This window comes from Boleophthalmus pectinirostris, unplaced genomic scaffold (assembly GCF_026225935.1).
Source record: "Boleophthalmus pectinirostris isolate CB_2022bp ecotype Guang Dong unplaced genomic scaffold, ASM2622593v1 HiC_scaffold_11, whole genome shotgun sequence".
Classification (NCBI taxonomy): Eukaryota; Metazoa; Chordata; class Actinopteri; order Gobiiformes; family Gobiidae; genus Boleophthalmus; species Boleophthalmus pectinirostris.
Genome location: NW_026570994.1, coordinates 21,046,619 through 21,072,916, shown reverse-complemented (window position 1 = coordinate 21,072,916; position 26,298 = coordinate 21,046,619). Strand labels below are relative to the sequence as shown.

Genomic DNA, 26,298 nt, shown 5'->3' with positions numbered 1-26,298 from the left:
CCGGCTTTAAACTTGGTTTAGACCTGGTTTAGATCTGGTTTAGACCTGGTTGAAACCTGGTTTAGACCTGGTTTAGTCCTGGATTAGTCCTGGTTTAGTCCTGATTTAGTCCTGGTTCAGCACTGAGTTCATTTTATTCAGACCTGGTTTATAGGTTCTGGTTTATCTCTGGATTTGTCCTAGTAAAGTTCGGCTTTAGTCTTGGTTTAGATCTGGTTGAGACCTGGTTTAGTCCTGGTTCAGCCCTGGTTCAAACTTGGTTTGGTTCTGGTTTATCTCAGGTTTTGTTCTAGTAAAGTCCAACTTTGGACTTGGTTTAGTCATGGTTAGTCTCAGTTTTGTCCTGGTTTAGTCTTGGTTTGGTCCTGTGTTAAGTTTTTTCAGACCTGTTTAGGTTCTGGTTTTTCATCTTTAGTTTGGTCCTAGTAAAGTCCGGCTTTAGACCTGGTTTAGACCTGGTTTAGACCTGGTTTCAGCCCTATGTTGTTTTTTGTTTTGTTTTTTTGTTCAGACTTGGTTAGGTTTTAGTTATCTCTGGTTCTATTCTAGAAAAGACCTGGTTTATTTTTTGGTTTAGTCTTGGTTTAGACCTGGTTTAGTCCTGGTTTAGTCCTGGTTTAGTCCTGATTTAGTCCTGATTTAGACCTGATTTAGACCCAGTTTTGCTGCTTTTACATTTTATTTCATTTCACCAACACATCACAACTTTCTCCACACTTTTTTTTATAACGTCATGATAGCACAGAATATCAGGACTAAACCAGGACTAAACCAGGACTAAACAGGTCTAAACCAGGACTAAACCATATACAAAGTGTGAATGAAACAAAACACAACTCCAGGTCTGTTTATGACGAGGAAACCACATTAGAACATCAGAAAACAGACTCATACGGGCCCTTTAAGTTCAGTTTAATAAATCTGAATTATATATTTTTTGCACATTTAATCTTTTCAAAACAAAAACCAAAAAGCGTTAAAGTGAATATTGGAGTTTACGGCGTCATTGGTCGTATCCTGAAGCCCGACACGAGCGTCTGGAGCGGCCTCGCGTGCTCACAGAGGTTATTTCGGTGGAGTTGGACGAGCCGGTGTTTTCAATAGTTGCTAAGAAACTCTGCGTTGCCGTGGAGACGAGCACAACACTGAGTCAGAGCAGGATTGTAAAAAAAAGGTTTGGAAATTCACACGAAATTTGACGTTAAAAGTGCAAAGGTGTTTTTTTTTTTTTAATTAAGTTTAAGACGAGAAAGTAAAATAATACACAAATTAAAATATAAATTATAGAATTGTTTAAAATCTGAGTCTTTTTTGTGAAGGAACAGCTCAGAGGATTTACACAGATGTTAGTCCTGGTTTAGTCCTGGTTTAGTCCACATTTAGTCCAGCTACAGACCTGGTTTAGTCCTGGTTTAGTCCACATTTAGTCCAGCTACAGACCTGGTTTAGTCCTGGTTTAGATCTAGTCAAGTCCTGGTTTAGTTTCGGTTAGCTCCTGATTTTAGGATGGTCTAGTCCATATTTAGTCCCGCCATAGACCTGGTTTAGTCCTGATATAGTCCTGGTTTAGTTTTGGTTTAGTCCTGATATAGTCCTGGTTTAGTTCACATTTAGTCCAGCCATAGACCTGGTTTAGGTCTGGTTTAGTCCACATTTAGTTCAGCTATAGACCTGGTTTAGTCCTGGTTTAGTCCTGATATAGTCCTGGTTAAGTCATGATTTAGTCCTGGTTTAGATCTAGTTAAGTCCTGGTTTAGTCCTGGTTTAGCTTCAGTTAGTTCCTGATCTCAGGATGGTCTAGTCCATATTTAGTCCCGCTATAGACCTGGTTTAGTCCTGATATAGTCCTGGTTTAGTCCACATTTAGTTCAGCCATAGACCTGGTTTAGTCCTGTTTAGTCCTGATATAGTGCTAAATAAGTCCTAGTTTAGTCCTGGTTTAGTCCTCATTTAGTCCTGGTTTAGACCTGGTTTAGTCCTGTTTAGTCCTGATATAGTGCTAAATAAGTCCTAGTTTAGTCCTGGTTTAGTCCACATTTAGTTCAGCTATAGACCTGGTTTAGTCCTCATTTAGTCCTGGTTTAGATCTAGTTAAGTCCTGGTTTAGTCCTGCTTTAGCTTCAGTTAGTTCCTGATCTCAGGATGGTCTAGTCCATATTTAGTCCCGCTATAGACCTGGTTTAGTCCTGATATAGTCCTGGTTTAGTCCACATTTAGTCCAGCCATAGACCTGGTTTAGTCCTGTTTAGTCCTGATATAGTGCTAAATAAGTCCTAGTTTAGTCCTGGTTTAGTCCACATTTAGTTCAGCTATAGACCTGGTTTAGTCCTGCTTTAGTCCTGGTTTCGGCCTGGTTTCTTCCTGGTTTAGACCTGGTCAAGTCCTGACTTTAGCCAAGTTTAGCCCACATTTAGTCCATATATATAGTCCTGGTTTAGTCCTGGTTTAGTCCTGATTTAGTCCTGGTTTAGTCCTGGTTTAGTCCTGATTTAGTCCTGGTTTAGTCCTGGTTTAGTCCACATTTAGTTCAGCCATAGACTTGGTTTAGTCCTGATTTAGTCCTGGTTTAGTTTTGGTTTAGTCCTGATATAGTCCTGGTTTAGTCCTGGTTTCAGCCTGGTTTTGACCTGGTTTAATCCTGATATAGTCCTGGTTTAGACCTGGTTTAAACCTGAATTTAGCCTAGTTTAGTCCACATTTAGTCCATATATATAATCCTGGTCTAGTCCTGGTTTAGTCCTCATCCATTTTTAGATCTAGTCTGAATTTAAGTACTTTACACCTGGTTCATTTCTGGTTTTGATGCCTCTGATTTAGTCCACATTTAGTCCACACTACGGTTTAGTCCCAGTTTAATCCTGATTTAGTCCTGGGTTAGTTTTTTTTTTGTACATATTGAGTCCAGTTTTAGATCTAGTCTGAATTTAAGTACTTGACACCTGGTTTATTTCTGGTTCTGATGCGTCTGGTTTAGTCCACATTTAGTCCTAGTTTAATCCTGCTTTAGTCCTGGGTTAGTTCTTTTTTAGTTCTCGTATAAACAGAAGTTGTCGGCTGTAATTACCTCACACAAACATTTCTTCGTGTGTCGTGTGACTCGGTGCAGGTGAAGCTCTGAATGAAAATCCTTGTTTGACTTTTGCTGGAGCCAAAACAAAATGTGAGATAAAAGTGACTTAAGGTCACGAGAACGAACGACAACAACTCCAAACATGGAAGGAATTCAAAACAAGGCGAGGTTCAAGCGCGCGCAGACGTGACGAACACGGACCCAGTTTAGACCGGGTTTAGACCTGGTTTAGACCTGGTTTAGACTGAGTTTAGACCGAGTTTAGACCGAGTTTAGACCTGGTTTAGACTGAGTTTAGACCTGGTTTAGACTGAGTTTAGACTGAGTTTAGACCTGGTTTTGACCTGGTTTAGACTGAGTTTAGACTGAGTTTAGACCGAGTTTAGACCTGGTTTAGACCGAGTTTAGACCGAGTTTAGACTGAGTTTAGACCTGGTTTAGACCGAGGATAGACCGAGTTTAGACCGGGTTTAGACCTGGTTTAGACTGAGTTTAGACTGAGTTTAGACCGAGTTTAGACCTGGTTTAGACCGAGTTTAGACCGAGTTTAGACCTGGTTTAGACCTGGTTTAGACTGAGTTTAGACTGAGTTTAGACCGAGTTTAGACCTGGTTTAGACCGAGTTTAGACCGAGTTTAGACCTGGTTTAGACCGAGTTTAGACTGTTTAGACAGAGTTTAGACCGAGTTTAGACCTGGTTTAGACCGAGTTTAGACCGAGTTTAGACAGAGTTTAGACCGAGTTTAGACCTGGTTTAGACCGAGTTTAGACCTGGTTTAGACCGAGTTTAGACCTGGTTTAGACCTGGTTTAGACCGGGTTTAGACCTGGTTTAGACCTGGTTTAGACTGAGTTTAGACTGAGTTTAGACCGAGTTTAGACCTGGTTTAGACCGAGTTTAGACCGAGTTTAGACCTGGTTTAGACCGAGTTTAGACTGTTTAGACAGAGTTTAGACCGAGTTTAGACCTGGTTTAGACCGAGTTTAGACCGAGTTTAGACAGAGTTTAGACCGAGTTTAGACCTGGTTTAGACCGAGTTTAGACCTGGTTTAGACCGAGTTTAGACCGAGTTTAGACAGAGTTTAGACCGAGTTTAGACCTGGTTTAGACCGAGTTTAGACCTGGTTTAGACCTGGTTTAGACCGGGTTTAGACCTGGTTTAGACCTGGTTTAGACTGAGTTTAGACTGAGTTTAGACCGAGTTTAGACCTGGTTTAGACCTGGTTTAGACTGAGTTTAGACTGAGTTTAGACTGAGTTTAGACCGAGTTTAGACCTGGTTTAGACCGAGTTTAGACCCAGTTTAGACCCAGTTTAGACCCAGTTTAGACCGGGTTTAGACCTGGTTTAGACCTGGTTTAGACTGAGTTTAGACTGAGTTTAGACCGAGTTTAGACCTGGTTTAGACCTGGTTTAGACCTGGTTTAGACCGAGTTTAGACCGAGTTTAGACCTGGTTTAGACCTGGTTTAGACCTGGTTTAGACCTGGTTTAGACTGAGTTTAGACTGAGTTTAGACCGAGTTTAGACTGAGTTTAGACCTGGTTTAGACCGAGGATAGACCGAGTTTAGACCTGGTTTAGGCCGAGTTTAGACCGAGTTTAGACCGAGTTTAGACTGAGTTTAGACCTGGTTTAGACCGGGTTTAGACCTGGTTTAGACCTGGTTTAGACTGAGTTTAGACCGAGTTTAGACCTGGTTTAGACCGAGTTTAGACCCAGTTTAGCACGCGCAGACGTGACGAACACGGACCCAGTTTAGACCGGGTTTAGACCTGGTTTAGACCTGGTTTAGACTGAGTTTAGACTGAGTTTAGACCGAGTTTAGACTGAGTTTAGACCTGGTTTAGACCTGGTTTAGACTGAGTTTAGACTGAGTTTAGACCGAGTTTAGACTGAGTTTAGACCTGGTTTAGACCGAGTTTAGACCCAGTTTAGACCGGGTTTAGACCTGGTTTAGACTGAGTTTAGACTGAGTTTAGACCGAGTTTAGACTGAGTTTAGACCTGGTTTAGACCGAGGATAGACCTGGTTTAGACAGAGTTTAAGTTCTGCTTTAGTTCTGGTTTACTACTGGTTTAGATCTAGTTTAGTCCTGGTTTAGTCTTGGATTAGTTCTGGTTTCATCCTGGTTCAGTTCTAGTTTAGTCTTGGTTTAGTTCTACTTTAGTCCTAGTTCTGGTTTAGTACTGGTTTAATTTTGATTTAGATCCGTTTTAGTTCTGGTTTAGTTCCAGTTTAGTCCTGGTTTAGATCTAGTTTAGTCCTGGTTCAGTTCTAGTTTAGTCTTGGTTTAGTCCTCGCTTAGATCCTGTTTAGACCTGGTAAAGTCTTGGTTCAGATCTGGTTCAGTCCTGTTTTAGACCTGGTTTAGACTTGATTTAGTCCTGGTTTAGAACTGATTTTGTCCTGGTTTAGTCCTGGTTTAGACCTGTTTTAGACCTGATTTAGTCCTGGTTTAGAACTGATTTTGTCCTGGTTTAGACCTGGTTTAGTCCTGGTTTAGTCCTGTTTTAGACCAAGTTTAGACCTGTTTTAGACCTGATTTAGTCCTGGTTTAGAACTGATTTTGTCCTGGTTTAGACCTGGTTTAGACCTGATCTAAACCAGGTCTAAACCAGGTCTAGATTAGCACCTCTTAAAATCAGATTATGTCTTGTCTGTATATAAAATTACAACACAAATTTTACTGCCTAAGAATCAGGAAATGCGCGTTAGCATGCCTCTGAAAGTGAAAGTAAGTCTGAAATAACTTTGGACTCTTTAATTTTTTTTTTTTTTTCACCTGTCACCAGTCGTGGACCAGGTTCTTATCACGTCTCGGGGCAAAGGGAAGATAAACGCGCGGCACGTGCAGAGGTCACCGCCGCGACTTTCACTTCCTGCTGACTCGTGTTCAATTAGCCAAACGCGACGAGCTAATGCCCCCCTCCAGCTGCTGCTAATGTCAGGGCCGTGATCCAGGCGCTGTCGGATCTAACGCCGTCCGCAGAGTCCACGGAAGGGTTTTATATCCCCGAGCTCCGTTTGCAAAAATAACAAAAAATACGAGGTGGTTTTTTTCAGCTCGTGGGCAAAAGGAAATAATGCTGAGTCATGCCAGGTTCAGTCCGGGTTTAGTCCGAGTTTAAAAGGACTTTTGTTGAAATTAGAAATGGTTTAGAGCTGGTTTAGTCCTAGTTTTGTCTTAGTTTAGGCCTGGTTTAGTTCTACTTTAGTCCTACTTTAGTCCTTGTTTAGTCCTGGTTTAGTCCTAGTTTAATCCTGGTTTAGTCCTGGTTTAGTTCTGGTTTAGTCCTGGTTTAGTTCTTGTTTAGTCTTTGTTAATTCCTGGTTTATTCTTGTTTAGACCTGTTTTAGTCCTGGTTTAGACCTAGTTTAGACCTGGTTTAGACCTAGTTTAGACCTGGTTTAGACCTGATTTAGACCTGGTTTAGACCTAGTTTAGACCTGGTTTAGACCTGGTTCAGACCTGTTTTAGTCCTGATTTAGACCTGGTTTAGTCCTGGTTTAGACCTAGTTTAGACCTGGTTTAGACCTGGTTCAGACCTGTTTTAGTCCTGATTTAGACCTGGTTTAGTCCTGGTTTAGACCTAGTTTAGACCTGGTTTAGACCTGGTTCAGACCTGTTTTAGTCCTGATTTAGACCTGGTTTAGTCCTGGTTTAGACCTAGTTTAGACCTGGTTTAGACCTTATTTAGACCTGGTTTAGACCTAGATTAGACCTGGTTAAACCTGAGTTAGTTCTGGTTTTGTCCTTATTTTGTCTTGAGTTAGTCCAGTTTTAGTCCTGGTAAAGTCCTGGTTTAGTCCTGTTTTAGTTCAGGTTAAGTTTTGGCTTAGTCCTGACTGTGTCCTGAGTTAGTTCTCATTTAATCCTAATTTTGTTTTAAATTAGTCCAGTTTTAGTCCTGGTTTAGTCCTAGTTTAGTGCTGGTTTAGTCCTGGTTTAGTCTTAGTTTAGTCCTGGTGTAGTCCTGGTTTAGTCCTGGTGTAGTTCTGATTTCATCCTGAGTTAGTTCTCGTTTAGTCCTAATTTTGTCTTAAGTTAGCCCAGTTTTAAGTCCTGGTTTAGTCCAGTTTTAGTCTTGTACCATGTTTAATACTATATAAGTTCAGGTTTACTAATGGTTTAGTTCAGGTTTAGTCCTAGCTTAGTCCTGGTAAAGTCCTGGTTTAGTCCTGATTTTGTCCTGAGTTAGTTCTGGCTTGTTCTTTGTTAAGTCCTGGTTTAGTCCTGGTGTAGTTCTGGTTTAGTCTTGTACCATCTTTTTATTACGCTTTAGTTCAGATTTACTAACGGTTAAGTCCTGGTTTAGTTCTGTTTACTGGTTTATGGTTTAGTCCTGGTTTAGTTTAGTTTAGCCCTGGTTTAGTTCTGGTTTAGTTCTGGTTTAGCCCTGGTTTAGTTTTAGTTTCTACTTTAGTCCTTAGTTCTGTTTAGTCCTTTACTTTAGTCCTGGTTTGGTTTAGTCCTGGTTTAGTTTCCTGGTTTAGTTTAGCCCTGTTTAGTTTAGTCCTGGTTTAGTTTAGTCCTTTGGTTTAGTCCTGGTTTAGCCCTGGTTTAGTTTAGTCCTGGTTTAGTCCTGGTTTAGTCCCTGGTTTAGTTCTGGTTTAGTTCCTGGGTTTAGTCCTACTTTAGTCCTACTTTAGTCCTGGTTTAGTTTAGTCCTGGTTTAGTCCTGGTTTAGTCTGAGGAAATGTGTCAGACAGTTTATTTAATTTGCCTACAGTTTTACGGTTTAGTTGTCGTTATATTTTCCTGATAAGCGTCGTCCACACAGCCCCGTGTTTTTTTAACCAAACTCATAACGACGAAAAGTAAACAGACCAAAGTAAATACGAGAATCACACAAAGAAAATAAAAGAGTTTTAAGAGTCCGAACGACACCGAGTTTAACTGAGAAGACTTCCTCCAGGAAAAATGTAAAAGTCCTGGTTTAGATCTGGTTTAGACCTGGTTTAGACCTTGGTTTAGACCTTTAATGTAGTTCAGATGGACTCCAAGTTTTTTTGCCCGGTTTAGATCTGGTTTAGTCTCTGTTTAGACCTTGTTGAGTCCTTGTTTAGACCTGCTTTAGACCTTTAGACCTAGTTTAGACCTGCTTTAGACCTAGTTTAGACCTGCTTTAGACCTAGTTTAGACCTGCTTTAGACCTAGTTTAGACCTGCTTTAGACCTGCTTTAGACCTAGTTTAGACCTGCTTTAGACCTAGTTTAGACCTAGTTTAGACCTGCTTTAGACCTAGTTTAGACTTAGCTTTAGACCTGCTTTAGACCTAGTTTAGACCTGCTTTAGCCTTGGTCTAGATGTGGGCTTAATGTAGTTCAGATGTACTCCTCGTTTAGACCTGGTTTAGGGGTTGTTGAATCCTGGTTTAGTCCTGGTTTAGACCGGGTCTTCCTGGTCTACAGTTGTCAATATGTAAAAGAGGTGGATTATAGTCCTGGTGGTTTAGTCCTGGTTTAGACTTGGATTAGACTTGGATTAGACCTGGGTTCAACCTTTAGACTCGTGTTGTAGTCGAGAGCGCTCTAATCAAGACCAAGATCACAGGGTCCCGAGACCAGGACCTTTGAGGGTCGAGACCAAGACAAGACCAAGACCACAGACCATCGAGATCAAATCAAGACCAAATCGAGACCATTTTTGTAATTCTCAACATTTAAAATGTAATTTACGGTTATTTTGGCACATTTATATCAATGTTTTTATAAATCTATCTCCATTTTATCACTCCGAGACAAGACCGAGTCCAAGCACCTTCAAGACCGAGACAAGACCGAGTCCAAATGTGGTCAAGGCCAAGACAAGACCAAGGCTGCAAAAAAAAAAAAATAAAATAAAATCTTGAGTCAGGTCTCAAGTACTTGGTCAGACTAGGGTTAGACCTGGTTGAGTCCTAGTTTAGACCTGGGATTTCAGCCCCGGATTTACCAATCTCAACTAAACTAAAGGTAAAAGAAGGAGCTGTTCACTTGTAAACTACCACTTCATGACATCACAAGGTGGAACAGAGCGTTTTGAGCTTTGGAGAAGTAGACAGACTAAAAATAAAGATTTACTCAAACATGGGTGAAAGAAACAAAACACAAAACACAACTGAATCAGGACTAAACCAGAACGGGACTGAGACCAGGACTTAAGACTGGGACCAGACCAGGACTGAGACCAGACCAGGACTGAGACCAGGACTTAAGACTGGGACCAGACCAGGACTGAGACCAGGAATGAGACATGGAATGCGGCTGGGACTGAGGCCGGGGACCAGACCAGGACTGAGACCAGGACTTAGACCGGGGACCAGACCAGGACTGAGACCAGGACTGAGACCAGGACTGAGACCAGGACTGAGACTGGGACCAGACCGGGACTGAGACCAGGAATGAGACCTGGAATGAGGCTGGGACTGAGGCCGGGACTGAGACCGTGACCAGACCAGGACTGAGACCAGGACTGAGACCGGGACTGAGACCGGGGACCAGACCAGAACTGAGACCGGGACTGAGACCGGGGACCAGACCAGAACTGAGACCGGGACTGAGACTGGGACCAGACCGGGACCAGAACATGATAGAGACCGGGACCTGGACCAGGACTGAGACCAGTTTAAACCTAGTTTAATCCTGGTTTAGACCTGTTTTAGTCCTGGTTCAGTCCATATGTGGAGCAAAAGTCCGGCATCTCAGTTTAAGTATTAATTTAAACACAAAATCGAAAACTGAAAAATTAATCATTATATGTTTTTTTGTTTTTTTTCATTTTGGTTTTGGACTCAAATAATGAAGAAAATAGTTGTTTATTCGTTTTCTTATTTTTGGTTTTATTTTGAAAACCGAATGAACGACTGATACATGGATTAGTTTAGCTCTGGATTTTCACACTTGCGATGCTAATAATGCTAATGCAATGCTAATAATGCTAATGACGCTAACGATGCTAATGACGCTAACGATGCTAATGGCGTTAGCTTCAAACCGAGCTTCCTTCACGTAAATGTTGTTTTGATTAAATTAGCATTATTAGCGGCGCGGCAGTTTCCATTACCGAGTTCGACCGGAGCGTTTGCCTCTCGGTCCTTTACAATGAACCTCTGTATTCGAGCGTTCACTTTCCATACGTCTGCTCCTCGGGGCCAAACACGCACACGCGGATACGGAGCCAAGATAAAATGTTAATTAGTGGAAATGTAATAAAAAATACGCCGCGATTGGGAACGTCTCTTAAAGGTCCGGTGTTACGCAAATTGGATTCTTGTGAGCTTTAAGTCGTGTTATAATGTCGTTTCCTCTTCAAAAACAAACCTGGAGTTGTGTTTTGTAACTTTTTATAATTACTCTGTCCACATCTTCAAAGCTCAAAACGCTCTCTTCCACCTTGTGATGTCATGAAGTGGTAGTTTTCAAATTAGAATCTACATTTCATCAATTTTTTTCCCGTAGAGATTGGTAATTCCAATAATTGTGATGAGGAAACAACATTATAAGTTATATCCGAGTTCTTCTCTCAAACTGAAAACACTCTGTTCCACCTTGTGATGTCATGCAGTGATACAGGAAGTGCTCCACTGTGTTTTGAAACTTCATATACCTCACAGAACTATAATAAAATCTGGAGGTGAAGCCAAGAAAAACAAACAAACAAACAAACAAATAAATAAATAATAAAATAAATAAATACATAAAATAAAAATAATAATAATAAAATAAAATAAAATAAAAAATAAGTCAGCCATTTATGTAAAACAATTGGGGTAGGACATTATGTCAAATGTGTCGTATAAATGAGTTTCCTTCTGTAGCTGTACCAAAATAATTTAGTAAAATATACTTAAAGATACTCTTCGTGATATATCGATACAGCAGCTCACGATATCGATACTGTATCATCACATTAAATAATACGATATATCAATATTTTGATATTGTTGCACACCTATAAATTCAATTCTTTTAAGACTTTTTAAACACCATGGGAATCCTGTATGTACAAAAACACATTGAAACCATTTTTTATTTCCATTTACAGTTTAATAACTAAACTATTTAAACATTTTGACACGACTTAAAGCTCTTAAAGCAACTTAAAACTGTTAAGAAATTCAATCTGTACACATTTTATATTCTTTTTTTCAATCATCATATGTACAAAAACATGTCCCAACCATTTTTATTTCCATTTACAGCTTAATAACTAAACTATTTTAAGATTTTGAGGCGGTAACAACATTATAACATGACTTAAAGCTCTTTAAGCAACTTAAAACTGTTCAGAAATTCAATCTGTACACATTTTATATTCCTTTTTTCAATTATCATATGAACAAAAACATAACAAAAACATGATTTAAAGCTCACAAGTGTCCATTTTGTGTCATTTAGAAGCTTTAATGCGTTAAATTTAGTACAACTTTTGGGATTAAGTTCTTACTAAAGCTATGACTAAATGCAAGTTAACTTAAAACTGTTAAGTAATTCAATCTTTACACCTTTAATACACTTTTTTTTAATTTATCATATGTACAAAAACACATTCCAACCATTTTTGTTGCCATTTACAGGTAAATAACTAAACTATTTAAAGATTTTGAAGCGGTAATGCAACTTAAAGCTCTTAAAGCAACTTAAAACTGCTAAGTAATTCAATCTACATACCTTTTATATTCATTTTTTGATTTATCATATGTACAAAAACACATTCCAGCCATTTTTGTTGACCATTTACAGACTAATAACTCAACTATTTTAAGATTTTGAGGCGGTAACAACATTATAACACGACTTTAAGCTCACAGGAGTCCATTTTGTGTGATTTAGGACCTTTAAAAAACTGACTTCTAAGCGATAAGTAAGAGATCGATCACACGGAGACGTCTGAAAAGTGCTCTACTTGAGAAACAGGGCGGGACGCGAGCCGAGCGCTGTCCTCAGGTGGCAGCATTAGCGATCAGCGCGGCCCGAGTGAGCCGCTAAGACAATAGAAAAACGCGGCCGTCAGCACATCGCGACGCTTTATATGATAATAGCATTAACTCAGCCTTAGCTCAGCCGGCCCTTTTGCCCCCTGCACATGATATTGAACTGTCCCCGTGACCTAAATACCCCCCGGTCGACTCGGCGCGGGGCAATGTGCTAAAAGCTTCCCGCGGGATTTTGGGTTGAACTGTCAGATTAAAAGCGCTGAGTTTAGAAAAGCTGCAGTCATTTTAAATCGACAAAACAGAATCTAGTCGAGCTGCTCGATTACGGAAAAAGTCAGGATCACGATTATTTTGGTCAATACTGAAATCACGATTATTCAAACGTGTGTATTTATCTCATCAGACAGATGAGTATACAGATACAGTAGGAAACATAAATTCAAATAAGCATCAAAACAACAAAATCAGCACAACCACAAACACTCGACTGTTTGACATATAATAAAACAAGTTTGAGAAAAAAAAAAACTAAAGCGGAGTTCAAAGATAGTCACAACAAGATGAACAACAAAAATTCAACAAAATGATCAAAAACAATGACATGGGTTCTGTAAAAATTGAACCAGAGCATTTTTAAACTAATTTTTTAAACGAACCAGGGCATTTTTAAACTAATTTTTTAAACGAACCAGAGCATTTTTAAACTAATTTTTTAAACGAACCAGAGCATTTTTAAACTAATTTTTTAAACGAACCAGAGCATTTTTAAACTAATTTTTTAAACGAACCAGAGCATTTTTAAACTAATTTTTTAAACGAACCAGGGCATTTTTAAACGAAGGGAAAATCGTTCCAATCAGAAGGAGTTTTATATTTAAATGAGTGTTTTCCTATTAGTTTTTTGACTCTTGGGACAACAAAAAATATCTGATCAGCATCACGTAAACTGTAAGAAGAGCTAAATCCTGGTCTGAACCAGGACTAAACCAGGACTTTATCCTCAAAAGTCTTGTATAGTTACTGTCTGAAAAATGTAATACCAAAGTCTTCAACACATTCATATAAAGGTAAGTGATAAAGAGGTAAAGTGTCTTGCCCAAGGACAACACAACTGCATATGTTCAGACAGGAATTGAACCGGCGACCCTCTGGTTCTAAAACAGCAGAAGTGAAACAAAACTGTATGAACACAGACAAAAATTGAGCTAAAAATGATGATAAACCTGAACAAAACTAGAACTAAACCAGGACTAAACCAGAGACTAAACCAGAACTAAGACCAGGATGAAAAAGGACTAAACCAGGATTAAATCAGATCTAAACCAGGACTAAATCAGATATAAACCAAAGACTAAACCAGGACTAAAACCAGGACTAAACCATGAGTAAACCAGAACTAAACCAGAGACTAAAACCAGGACGAGAAGAGGACTAAACCAGAGACTAAAACCAGGATGAGAAGAGGACTAAACCAGGACTAAATCAGATCTAGACCAGGGCTAGACCAGGACTAAACCAGGGCTACAGGATGACTAAACTAGATCTAAACCAGGACTAAAACCAGGACGAGAGGAGGACTAAACCAGTATTAAATCAGATCTAAACCAGGACTAACCAGATCTAAACAAGGACTAAACCAGAGACTAAACCAGGACTAAATCAGGGACTAAACCAGGGCCAGACCAGGACTAAACTAGGACTAAACCAAGACTAAAACCACGACTACAGGACATCTAAACTAGATCTAAACCAGGACTAAACTGGGACTAAAAACAGGATGAGAGGAAGATTAAACCAGGACTAAACCAGAATTAAATCCAGGACTATTCCAACACAAACCACAAATATCTAATAAATTCTAAGACGAGGATGATTCAGCAATTCCAATAAAATGAAGATTAAAAAACTGTTTCCAAGCTACAACACAATATTTTTTTTTTCCGGGGAATTTGCACACGGTGACGACTGGATCCATTCTTCCCCACAGGAAGGGCAGGTCTGATGTTCCATTATAGAGAAAACAAGTCACTTCCCCCAATCTGCATCCAGACGTTACACCACCGTTTGGCCTTTAACTGTGGGGAGACCGACCACGAACCCACCACAAACACGGATAAATGTGGAACTGTACAGACCGGGACTGAACCAGGACTAGACCAGGACTGAACCAGGACTGAACCAGGCTAAACCAAGGCTAGACCAGGACTAGACCAGGACTAAACCAAGGCTAGACCGGGACTAGACCACCCTTTTGGTCTTTAACTGTGGGGAGAGTGACCACAAACCCACCACAAACACGGATAAATGTGGAACTGTACAGACCGGGACTGAACCAGGACTAGACCAGGACTAGACCAGGACTAGACCAGGACTAAACCAAGGCTAGACCGGGACTAGACCACCCTTTTGGTCTTTAACTGTGGGGAGAGTGACCACAAACCCACCACAAACACGGATAAATGTGGAACTGTACAGACCGGGACTGAACCAGGACTAGACCAGGACTAAACCAGGACTGAACCAGGACTAAACCAAGGCTAGACCGGGACTAGACCACCCTTTTGGTCTTTAACTGTGGGGAGAGTGACCACAAACCGACCACAAACATGGATAAATGTGGAACTGTACAGACCGGGACTGAACCAGGACTAGACCAGGACTGGACCAGGACTAGACCAGGACTAGACCAGGGATAAACCAGGGCTAGACCAGGGATAAACCACCCTTTTGGTCTTTAACTGTGGGGAGAGCGACCACGAACCCACCACAAACACGGATAAATGTGGAACTGTACAGACCGGGACTGAACCAGGACTAGACCAGGACTAGACCAGGACTAGACCAGGGCTAGACCAGGGATAAACCACCCTTTTGGTCTTTAACTGTGGAGAGACCGACCACGAACCCACCACAAACACGGATAAATGTGGAACTGCACAGACAGGGACTGAACCAGGACTAAACCAGGACTGGACCAGGACTAGACCAGGACTAAACAGTGGCTAAACCGGGACTAGACCGGGACTAGACCACCCTTTTGGTCTTTAACTGTGGGGAGAGTGACCACAAACCGACCACAAACACGGATAAATGTGGAACTGTACAGACCGGGACTAAACCAGGACTAAACCAAGGCTAGACCGGGACTAGACCACCCTTTTGGTCTTTAACTGTGGGGAGAGTGACCACAAACCTGACCACAAACACGGATAAATGTGGAACTGTACAGACCAGGACTAAACCGGGACTAAACCAGGACTAGACCAGGAATAAACCACCCTTTTGGTCTTTAACTGTGGGGAGAGTGACCACAAACTGAATGCTGTTAAATATGGAACTATAGACTAAACCTAGACTGAACCAGGGCTAGACTGGGGCTAGACCAGGATGAGACCAGGGCTAGACCAGAACTAAATCAAAACTAAAACCAGGATTACACGAGGATTAAACCAGGACGAAAACCAGGACGAGAGGAGGACTAAACCAGATCTAAACCAAAGACTAAACCAGAACTAAAACCTGAACAGGAGGAGAACTAAACCAGGACTAAACCCGAGACTAAACCAGGACTAAAACCAGACTAAAACAGGAGGACTAAACCAGATCTAAACCAGGACTAAACAAGGACTAACCAGACTAGGACTAAAACCAGGACTAGAACCAGACTAAACCAGGACTAAACAACCAAACTACTAAACCAGAGGACTAAACCAGGCGAGGACTAAACCAGGACTAAACCAAAACAACTAAACTAAAGGACAGGAGGACTAAAACCAGGTCTCTAAAACTACTAAACTGGACTAAACCTGACTAGAACCAAACTAAAAACCAGGACTTAAATCAGACTAAACCAGGACTCAGGAAAAAGGTCCTGGACTAGGGAAAACCAGGACTAAACCAGGAGGAAAACCAGGACTAAACAAACAGATCACAGATCACTATAACATTAGTCCTTGGTTTTGGTCTCTGGTCCCTGTCTCTGGTCTCTGGTCTCTGGTCTCTGGTCTCTGGTCTCTGGTCTCTGGTCCCTGGTCTCTGGTCTGGTCTCTGGTCCTGGTCTCTGGTCTGGTCTCTGGTCTGGTCTGGTCTGGTCTCTGGTCTGGTCCTCTGGTCTGGTCTCTGGTCCCTGGTCTCTGGTCTGGTCTCTGGTCTCTGGTCTCTGGTCTCTGGTCTGGTCTCTGGTCTCTGGTCTCTGGTCTCTGGTCTGGTCTGGTCTCTGGTCCCTCTGGTCTCTGGTCTCTGGTCTGGTCTCTGGTCTCTGGTCTCTGGTCTGGTCTCTGGTCTCTGGTCTCTGGTCTGGTCTCTGGTCTCTGGTCTCTGGTCCCTGGTCTGGTCTCTGGTCCCTGGTCTCTGGTCCCTCTGGTCTCTGGTCTCTGGTCTCTGGTCTGGTTCGTTCCTTCAGACTCAAACCGCACACTTTTTCCAGCTAAATTCGTCTTTCTCTTTCCTCTCCGTGAGTCACCAAAATAACAGGTTTTTTTTTCTTCTCGACAGAGTGAAAAATACAGAACCCGAGTGACAAAAAGCAACGCTGACATTTAAACGTGTGCAGCTCCGCGATAATGGATCTGATATAAGAACGAGAACACTACTCCCTACGACGACACGCAACACACACGTTTAAGGGACTAAACCAGGTCTTAACTTTGACTAAACTAGGACTAACTGAAGGACGACTAAACCAGTACTACACCAGGACTATACCAGGACTAAAAAGGGTCTTAACTTTCACTAATCTACAACTAGGACTGAACGAGGACTAAACCAGGACTAAACGGGGTCTTGAATTTGACTAAACTAGGACTAGGAATGAAGGAGGACTAAACCAGGACTAAACTAGGTCTAAACCAGGACTAAACAAAGTCTTAACTTTGACTAAACTAGGACTATCTGAAGGAGGACTAAACTAGGACCAAACCAGGACTAAACCAGGACTAAGTCAGGACTAAACGGGGTCTTAATTTTGACTAAACTAGGACTAACTAAGGGAGGACTAAACCCCGACTAAACCAGAACTAAACAGAGTCTTAACTTTTTTTTAAAAAGGACTAAACTGGGCCGAAAAAAGGACTTAACAAGGTCTAAACAAGGATTAAACTAGAACTTAATTTAGGATTTAACTAGGACTAACTAAGGAAGGTCTAAACCAGGACTAAACAGAGTCTTAACTTTGACTAAACTAGGACTAACTAAACCAGAACTAAACCAGAACAAAACTGGGACTAAACCAGGATTTAACTAGGACTTAACTAGGACTAAATCAGGCACTAAACCAGGACTCAACCAGGACTAAACCAGGCCTAAACTAGAACTAAACCAGGCAGAAAAAAAAAAGACTTAACTAGGACTAATTAATGCAGGACTAAACCAGAACTAAGCCAGGACTAAACTAGAGCTAGACTAAGACTAAACCAGGCAGAAAAATGACTTAACTAGGACTAAACCAGAACTAAACCAAGACTAAACAAGACTAAACTAGTACTAAACCAGGACTTCAGGAGTGACCGGTTCACAATAAACGATTATATAATATAATAATCAGAGCAGAGCAGCAGAACTCATGATACTGATGCCATCACACATAATCACTTTATCTTTCAGTACAAAAACAACAGGACTAAACAGAGGACTGAACCAGAACTGGACCAGGACTGGACCAGGACTGAGTCAGATCTAGACCAGGACTAAACCAGGACTAAATACACAACTAATAAAAAAAACAAAACATCAGTACTGGTCACTGCAGTAACTTAATCGCAACTTTAATCATTTCAAGACCAAAGCATCTCACTCAGTAAACCAGGACTACAGAACTAAACCAGGACTATAGACCTAAACCAGGACTAAACCAACTAAACCAGGACTAAACCAGGACTAAAGCAAAATTAAACTGCAGTAATATTTATTTATCAAAACATAACCAATTCCAAAAGCAGGACATACCGAAGGATTATTATGTCAAGACTAAACCAGATCTAAACCAGGACTAACCCAGGACTAACCCAGGACTAACCCAGGACTAAACCAGGACTAAACCAAGTCCAGTACACACCACTGCAGTTTAACGTTTTGAAATTTTAATTCAGAAAATCAACTTAACCAGGAGAAACATCAACGACTCAATGATGAGATTACGATCAACCAGGAACTAAACGAGAACTAAACCAGGACAAAACCAGGTCTAAACCAGGACAAAACCAGGACTAAACCAGGACTAAATTAAAACTAAACTGCAGTAATAGTTATTAATCAAAACATAACTAATTCTTAAAATAAGACATACAATAGGACTATTGTGTCACGACTCAAACAGATCTAAACCAGGACTAAACCAGGTCTAAACCAGGACTAAACCAGGTCTAAACCAGGACTAAACCAGGTCTAAACCAGGACTAAACCAGGTCTAAACCAGGACTAAACCAGGATTAAATTAGGACTAAAGCAGGACTGAACCGTCCAGTACACGCCACTGCAGTTTAACGTTTTGAAACTTTTATTCAGAAAATCAACAAACAAAAACGACTCAGTGACTAGATTACGATTAACCAGGAACTAAACAAGAACTAAACCAGGACTAAACCAGAACTAAACCAGGACAAAACCAGGACTAAATTAAAACTAAACTGCAGTAATAGTTATTAATCAAAACATAACTAATTCTTAAAATAAGACATACAATAGGACTATTGTGTCACGACTCAAACAGATCTAAACCAGGACTAAACCAGGTCTAAACCAGGACTAAACCAGGATTAAATTAGGACTAAAGCAGGATTGAACCGTCCAGTACACGCCACTGCAGTTTAACGTTTTGAAATTTTTATTCAGAAAATCAACAAACAAAAACGACTCAGTGACTAGATTACGATTAACCAGGAACTAAACAAGAACTAAACCAGGACTAAACCAGAACTAAACCAGGACTAAACCAGGTCTAAAGTAAAAGTTAATAATCGCCAAATCAAAACCGATTCCAAAAGCACGAAGGACTTTTACCCTCAGGACTAAATTCGATATAAACAAGGACTAAACCAGGACTAAACCAGGTCTGAACCAGGACTAAACCAGGTCTAAACTAGATCTAAACCAGGACTAAACCAGGTCTAAATCAGGACTAAACTGCAGTAATAGTTATTAATCAAAACATAACCTATTCCAAAAGCAGGACATACAGAAGGATTATTATGCCAGGACTAAACCAGGTCTAAACTAGATCTAAACCAGGTCTGAACCAGGTCTGAACCAGGTCTGAACCAAGACTAAACCAGGACTAAACCAGGTCTAAACCAGGTCTAAACTGCAGCAATAGTTATTAATCAAAACATAACCTATTCCAAAAGCAAAACATACAGAAACACTATCATGCCAGGACTAAACTAGATCTAAACCAGGACTAAACCAGGACTAAACCAGGTCTAAACCAGGTCTAAAACCAGTCCGCTGTCCCATGCTTTAGTCTTGTCCTGTAGACACAACCTCCCCACCCAGCCTATGCAGCAATGCACCATCCGAAAACCCGCTTCTTACCTCCAACTCCTCACTGTTTTCCCGTCTGGATTTCTGTATTTTTCCACTAAACTCTCGTAAAATTCCCAAAGTTGTCAATCCGGAAAGTGGAATCGGCCCGTGCCCAGACTGGAATTCTGCAGTAGCGAGAGTGTGCGCCCAACTCCGCTCCTGCCTGCTCCTGTCTTTCTGAATAGCACGCAGCGCAGCGGAGAGAGAGACACGGACCGTCCCTCTTCCTGCCCACAAAACGGAGCCCGCCCACGAGGAGACGGCGGCCAATCGGAGGAGAGGACCGGCCCCCCGACAGGAGAGGGCAGCCAATGGGACGAGAGGAGAGACTGATTCATGGAGGTGCAGGGGTTTGTATTGGGACGACACAGAGAGAGAGAATGACAGGACAGAGAGAGATTAGATCAGGACTAAACCAGGACTAAACCAGGACTAAAACAAGGGCTAAACCAGGGCTAAACCAGGACTAAACCAGGACTAACCAGGACTAACCAGGACTAAAACCAGGCTTAAACCAGGACTAAACAGGACTAAACCAGGCTAAACCAGGACTAAACCAGGACTAAACCAGGACTAAACCAGGACTAAACCAGGACTAAACCAGGACTAAACCAGGACTAAAAACAAGGCTAAACCAGGACTAAACTCAGGACTAAACCAGGACTAAACCAGGACTAAACCAGGACTAAACCAGGAACTAAAAGGACTAAAAACAGGGACTAAACAGGACTAAACCAGGACTAACCAGGACTAAACCAGGACTAAACCAGGACTAAACCAGGACTAAAACAAGGGCTAAACCAGGACTAAACCAGGACTAAACCAGGACTAAAACAAGGGCTAAACCAGGGCTAAACCAGGACTAAACCAGGACTAAACAAGACTAAACCAGGACTAAAACCAGGGCTAAACCAGGGCTAAACCAGGACTAAAAACAGGACTAAAACAGGACTAAAACAGGACTAAAACCAGGAACTAAACCAGGACTAAACCAGGACTAAAACAAGGGCTAAACCAGGGCTAAACCAGGACTAAACCAGGACTAAACCAGGACTAAACAGGACTAAACCAGGACTAAAACCAGGACTAAACCAGGACTAAACCAGGACTAAAACAAGGGCTAAACCAGGGCTAAACCAGGACTAAACCAGGACTAAACCAGGGACTAAAACAGGACTAAACCAGGACTAAAACAAGGGCTAAACCAGGGCTAAACCAGGACTAAACCAGGACTAAACAGGACTAAACCAGGACTAAACCAGGACTAAAACAAGACTAAACCAGGACTAAAAACAGGACTAAAACCAGGGACTAAACAGGACTAAACCAGGACAAAACCAGGGCTAAATCAAGACTAAACCAGGACTAAAACAAGGGTTAAACCAGGATTAAAACGGGACTAAAGCGGGACTAGACCAGGACTAAAACAGGACTAAACCAGGACTAAAACCAGGGCTAAACCAGGACTAAACCAGGACTAAATCAAGACTAAACCAGGACTAAAACAAGGGTTAAACCAGGATTAAAACAGGACTAACAGGAAACCAGGACTAAAACAGGACTAAACCAGGACTAAAACCAGGGACTAAACCAGACTAAACCAGGACTAAAACAGGACTAAACCAGGATAAACAGGACTAAAACCAGGACTAAACCAGGACTAAAAACAGGCTAAACCAGGACTAAAACAGGACTAAAACCAGACTAAACCAGGACTAGACTAAACCAGGACTAAAACCAGGACTAAAACAGGAAAAGGCTAAACCAGGGCTAAACCAGGACTAAAACCAGGACTAAACCAGACTAAACCAGGACTAAACCAGGACTAAAACCAGGACTAAACCAGGACTAAAACTAAAGGCTAAACCAGGACTAAAACCAGGACTAAAGGACTAAACCAGGACTAAACAGGACTAAAACCAGGACTAAAACCAGGACTAAAACAAGGGCTAAACCAGGGCTAAACCAGGACTAAACCAGGACTAAAACAGGACTAAACCAGGACTAAAACAAGGGCTAAACCAGGGCTAAACCAGGACTAAACCAGGACTAAACCAGGACAAAACCAGGACTAAATCAAGACTAAACCAGGACTAAAACAGGACTAAAACCAGGGCTAAACCAGGACCTAAACCAGGACTAAACCAGGACTAAATCAAGACTAAACCAGGACTAAAACACTAAACCAGGACTAAAACAGGACTAAACCAGGACGGAAAAGGATTGAACCAGGACTAAATCAGGACTAAACCAGGACTAAAACAGGACTAAACCAGGACTAAACTGGGACTAAAGCAGGACTAAGTAATAGTAGTAATAATACTAGTAGTAATAGTAGCAGGAGTATTAATAGTATCTGTAGTAGCAGCAGTAGTAGAGGTAATAGTAGTAGTAGTAGTAGTAGTAGTAGTAGTAGTAGTAGTAGTAGTAGTAGTAGTAGTAGTAGTAGTAGTAGCAGTAGTAGTAGTAGTAGTAGCAGTAGTAGTAGTAGTAGTAGTAGTAGTAATAGTAATAGTTGTAGTAGTAGTAGCAATAGTAGTAAGGTAGTAGTAAGTAGTAGTAGTAGTAGTAAGTAGTAGTAAGTAGTAGTGTAGTAGAGTAGTAGTAGTAGTAGTAGTAGTAGTAGTAGTAGTAGTAGTAGTAGTAGTAGTAGTACAGTAGTAAGTAGTAGTAGTAGTAGTAGTAGTAGTAGTAGTAGTAGAAGTAGTAGCAATAGTAGTAGTAGTAGTAGTAGTAGTAGTAGTAGAAGTAGTAGTAGTAGTAGTAGTAGTAGTAGTAGAAGTAGTAGCAGTAACAGTAGTAGTAGTAGTAGTAGAAGTAGTAGTAACGCTAGTAGTAGTAGTAATAGTAGTAGCAGCAATAGTAGTCGTAAAAGTAGTAGTAGTAGTAATAGTAGTAGTAGTAGTAGTAGTAGAAGTATAATTAACTAAATCACTTTATTAATCCTCAACGGTCAATTGAAAAAAACAAAACACTGTTATTAAAGTAAACGTGTGTCCATGTGATCTCCAATTATCACTACATACAGTTATGATACTAGTACAGCAAACTCACTCCATTTAAAAGCTTTATTTATTTATTTATTTATTTATTTATTTATTTATTGCGCTGCATTAAACCGTCCTGTGTTTCCTCGTCCTCGCTCGTATATTTTCTCGCTTCGGTCCACAGAATTGGATTCCCGGGGCCTTTCTTATCGGGGTTAATCGTTCGATGACAGTACAGCGAAGCTCTCCTCCATCTCATCGAGCGGCGTATATTGATAAAACGTCATCTGATACCGCTTTATGGCCTGTATCGGGTTTATACCAGGTTTCGGCGTCGGCGGTGGCGGCCATGTTGGAGTGACCCGGGTGCTGTAACGTGGAGCAGATGTGTCCTTGTAACAGCTCTAACATGGAGTCCCGAGGGAGAGACGCGGCCCCCAAAATACTCCGACCCATTAACCCAAATGTTCTCTGGGAGTCCTTTTACTGGAAGTGCAGACAAAACGTGGATCAGAATTACAGAAATTCAAATGAGCCGCCACGTTTACATGTTTTTAAATTATTCTGAATGAAATAGTACGTAATTAAAATTCGAGTTTACGCGGAAATGATCATTCTGAATCGATCGTCTTTATTTAATTCTGCTCGAAGACACAAATGGGACACAAATGAAGGTTACGTGTTTTGCTCGTTTCCATGGAGATGTCTCTAATGTTCCACGGTGTACGGTATTCCATAGAGACGAGGAGTGTTACGGGGCAGATCTGTGAAGAGGCGACGCCAAATCATAACCAGTTCAAATAGCAGGAAGGAGTTTTATCCCAGGACTAAACCAGATCTAAACCAGGACTAAACCAGGACTAAATCAAGGACTAAACAAGGACTGAACCAGGACTAAATCATAACTAAACCAGGACTAAACAAGGATTAAACAAAAACTAAACCAGGACTAAACAAGGACTGAACCAGGACTAAACAAGGACTAAACAAAGACTAAATCAAGGACTAAACAGACTAAATCAGGACTAAACAAGGACTAAACCAGGACTAAATCAGGACTAAACAAGAACTGAACCAGGATTAAACAAGGACTAAACAAGGACTAAACAAAGATTAAACAAGGTCTAAACTAGGACAAAACCAGGACTAAATCAGGTCGAAACCAGGACTAAATCAGGACTGAACCAGGACTAAACCAGAACTAAACCAGGACTAAAACAGCACTAAACCATGACTAAACAAGGACTAAACTAGGACTAAACAAGGACTAAACCAGGACTAAATCAGGACTAAACAAGGACTAAACAAGGATTAAACAAAAACTGAACCAGGACTAAACAAGAACTAAACCAGGACTAAATCAGGACTAAACCAGGACTAAATCAGGACTAAACAAGGACTAAAGCAGGACTAAATCAGGACTAAACAAGGACTAAATCAGGTCTAAACAAGGATTAAAACCAGGACTAAATCAGGACTAAACCAGGACTAAATCAGGACTAAACCAGGACTAAGGACTAAACAAGGACTAAACAAGGACTAAACCAGGACTAAACCCAGCGAATCGGAAAGGTGCAAGTCACAGTGACGTGGTCCAATAAGGACGCGACTCGAGCTCCTACATCAGAGTATCAGAGTTTTCAGGTGTCCACACGGTGCCGGATCAGATCTGTGCTCAGGTGAACTCGTGGGAGCTGGAGGCACCAGATCGTTCCGTCTCTGGCGCCGTTTTCAATCAGATTAGCGTGAACAAACACTGTACGGAAGAAAATTTGTTCCGTCAGATTTTGAATTTCAAATACCACTGAATTTCTCACTTTGAATTTTTTAACTCTGAAAAAAGATGTTTGGATTATTTTTATTCTGAATTTTATTTCGATATTTTCAAACCCTCAAATTCAACAGTCGAAATTCAGAATGTAAAATTCGCAGTGAAAAATTACACGGCAAAAAATCCAAGATGCCGAGGCAGAAGCAATCGATCAAGTGAGCGAGGGGGACAGAGGCTGCTTCCTATTGGCTGTTCGCATCTGTGGGCGGGGCTTACACTTAACAAATCAAGAGATGAGGTCACGATGAGGCGAATTCTGACCAATCAGATCGCTTCACTGCACTGTTTCCTGTTTGTTACCAAGTTAGATCAGATAACTTTGGATCGATTGCTTCTGCCTTGGCCTCTTAGATCTTTACTGTGAATTTTTTTTCAAATTTTACACTCTGAATTTTGAGGATTTGAAAGTTTTTGCGCTGAATATTTGAAAGGTGATTATTATTTTTTTTTATATGTATTGAATTTTATACACTTTGAAAATGTACACAATGAAAATTCATAATAAAAAACTATTCAAACGAGTTTTGTCAGACAAAAAAATTTCAAAGTGAGAATTTCAGCAGCATTTAAAATTCAAAATCTGATGAAACAAATTATCTTCCATCACGAAAACAACTCAAATTTGAACAAGTGTGAACGAGGAAGTTAAGTTTTTCTTCTTCCCGCTCCTTTTTCGATAAATATTTGTTTACAGTGCGTAGTATGTTTATGATTACTGTTTCTCTCTTGGTTCAAACTCGAAAATAAAAAAAACGAATCAATGACTCAGTGCCGGAGAAATCCACGTTCCAAAGTTTGGAATGACTTTGTACAATCATATTAAACCTAATGCGTGAGTGCGTTACCGTGGCGACAGAAACACCGGCCTGCGGGGTTTTCGGCGAGCGGTAAATGTTTCCACGTCGTCGGTCGTGTTTGACGCGTGACTCAGGATGGACGGTCCGAGCGGATCTCGTCATGTGAACGCCCTTCTGCTGTTATTGCATCAGTGTCATTAGACCTGTCTGGCTCTGAGCTGCTCCCCAGACGCTTCCCTCTCCTCCCTCCTCCCTCCTCCTCCTCCCTCCTCCCTCTCTTCTCCTTCTTTCTCTATCCTCCCTCCTCCTCTCTCTACTTCCTTTCTTCTCTCTCTTCCCCTCCTTCCTTCCTCTCCTCTCCCTCCTCCCTATTTACTCCCTCCACCTCTGTTCTCCCTTTCTCCTCTCCTTCCTCCCTCTTTCCTCCCTCGCTTCTTTTTTCCTTTCTCACTCTCTCCTCCTTCTCTTCTCTCTCTCTCCTCCTTCTCTTCTCTCCATCCTCCTCCTCCTCTTTTCTCACTCCTCTCTCCTCTCTCTTTCTATCTCCCTCCTCCCTATTCACTCTCTCCACCCCGTTCTCCCTCTCCCTTCCTCCCTCCCTCCTCTCTCTCTTCTCCTCCTCTCCTGCTCTCTCTCCTTCCTTTCTTCTCTCTCTCTCCTCGTCTTTTCTCTCTCCAATCTCATCCTCTCTATCTCTCTCCACCTCTTTCTCCCTCCCTTCTCTCTCTTCCTCCTCTCCTCTCTCTTTCTATTTCCCTCCTCCCCTTTCTCCCTCTCCATTCCTCCCTCCTCCTCTCTCTCCTCTCCTCCTCCCACTCGTGTGTCTCTCCCTTCTCCCTCTCTCCACCCTCTCTTCTCCCCTCCTCTTCTCTCCCTCTTTTCTCTCTCCTCCCTATCTCTCTCCCTCCTCTCCTTTCTCTTTCTATCTCCCTCCTTCTACTGCTCTTCTCTCTCTCCTTTCTCCCTCTCTCCTCCCTCTATTCTCTCTCTCCTCCTTCCTTCTCTCTCCCTCTTTTCTCTCTCCTCCTCTCTCTCTCCTCCCTATCTCTCTCCCTCCTCTCCTTTCTCTTTCTATCTCCCTCCTTCTACTGCTCTTCTCTCTCTCCTTTCTCCCTCTCTCCTCCCTCTATTCTCTCTCTCCTCCTCTCTCTCTCCTCCCTATCTCTCTACCTCCTCT

General features: G+C 41.4%; 1 protein-coding gene across 6 annotated transcripts in view; it reads right to left on the bottom strand.

Annotated features, from left to right (window-relative positions):
• Window positions 1-26,298, bottom strand: part of LOC110166292 (muscleblind-like protein 2a) — a 168,103-nt gene that overhangs the window by 124,957 nt on the left and 16,848 nt on the right. Inside the window, exon 1 of one of the 6 annotated variants that reach the window (XM_055166190.1) lies at window positions 19,516-19,705. The exons of the other annotated variants lie outside the window; for them this stretch is intronic. The gene's annotated coding sequence lies outside the window, so the exon portion shown is untranslated. Of the gene's footprint in view, window positions 1-19,515; window positions 19,706-26,298 lie in introns of those variants that run through there. 6 annotated transcript variants of the gene reach the window in all.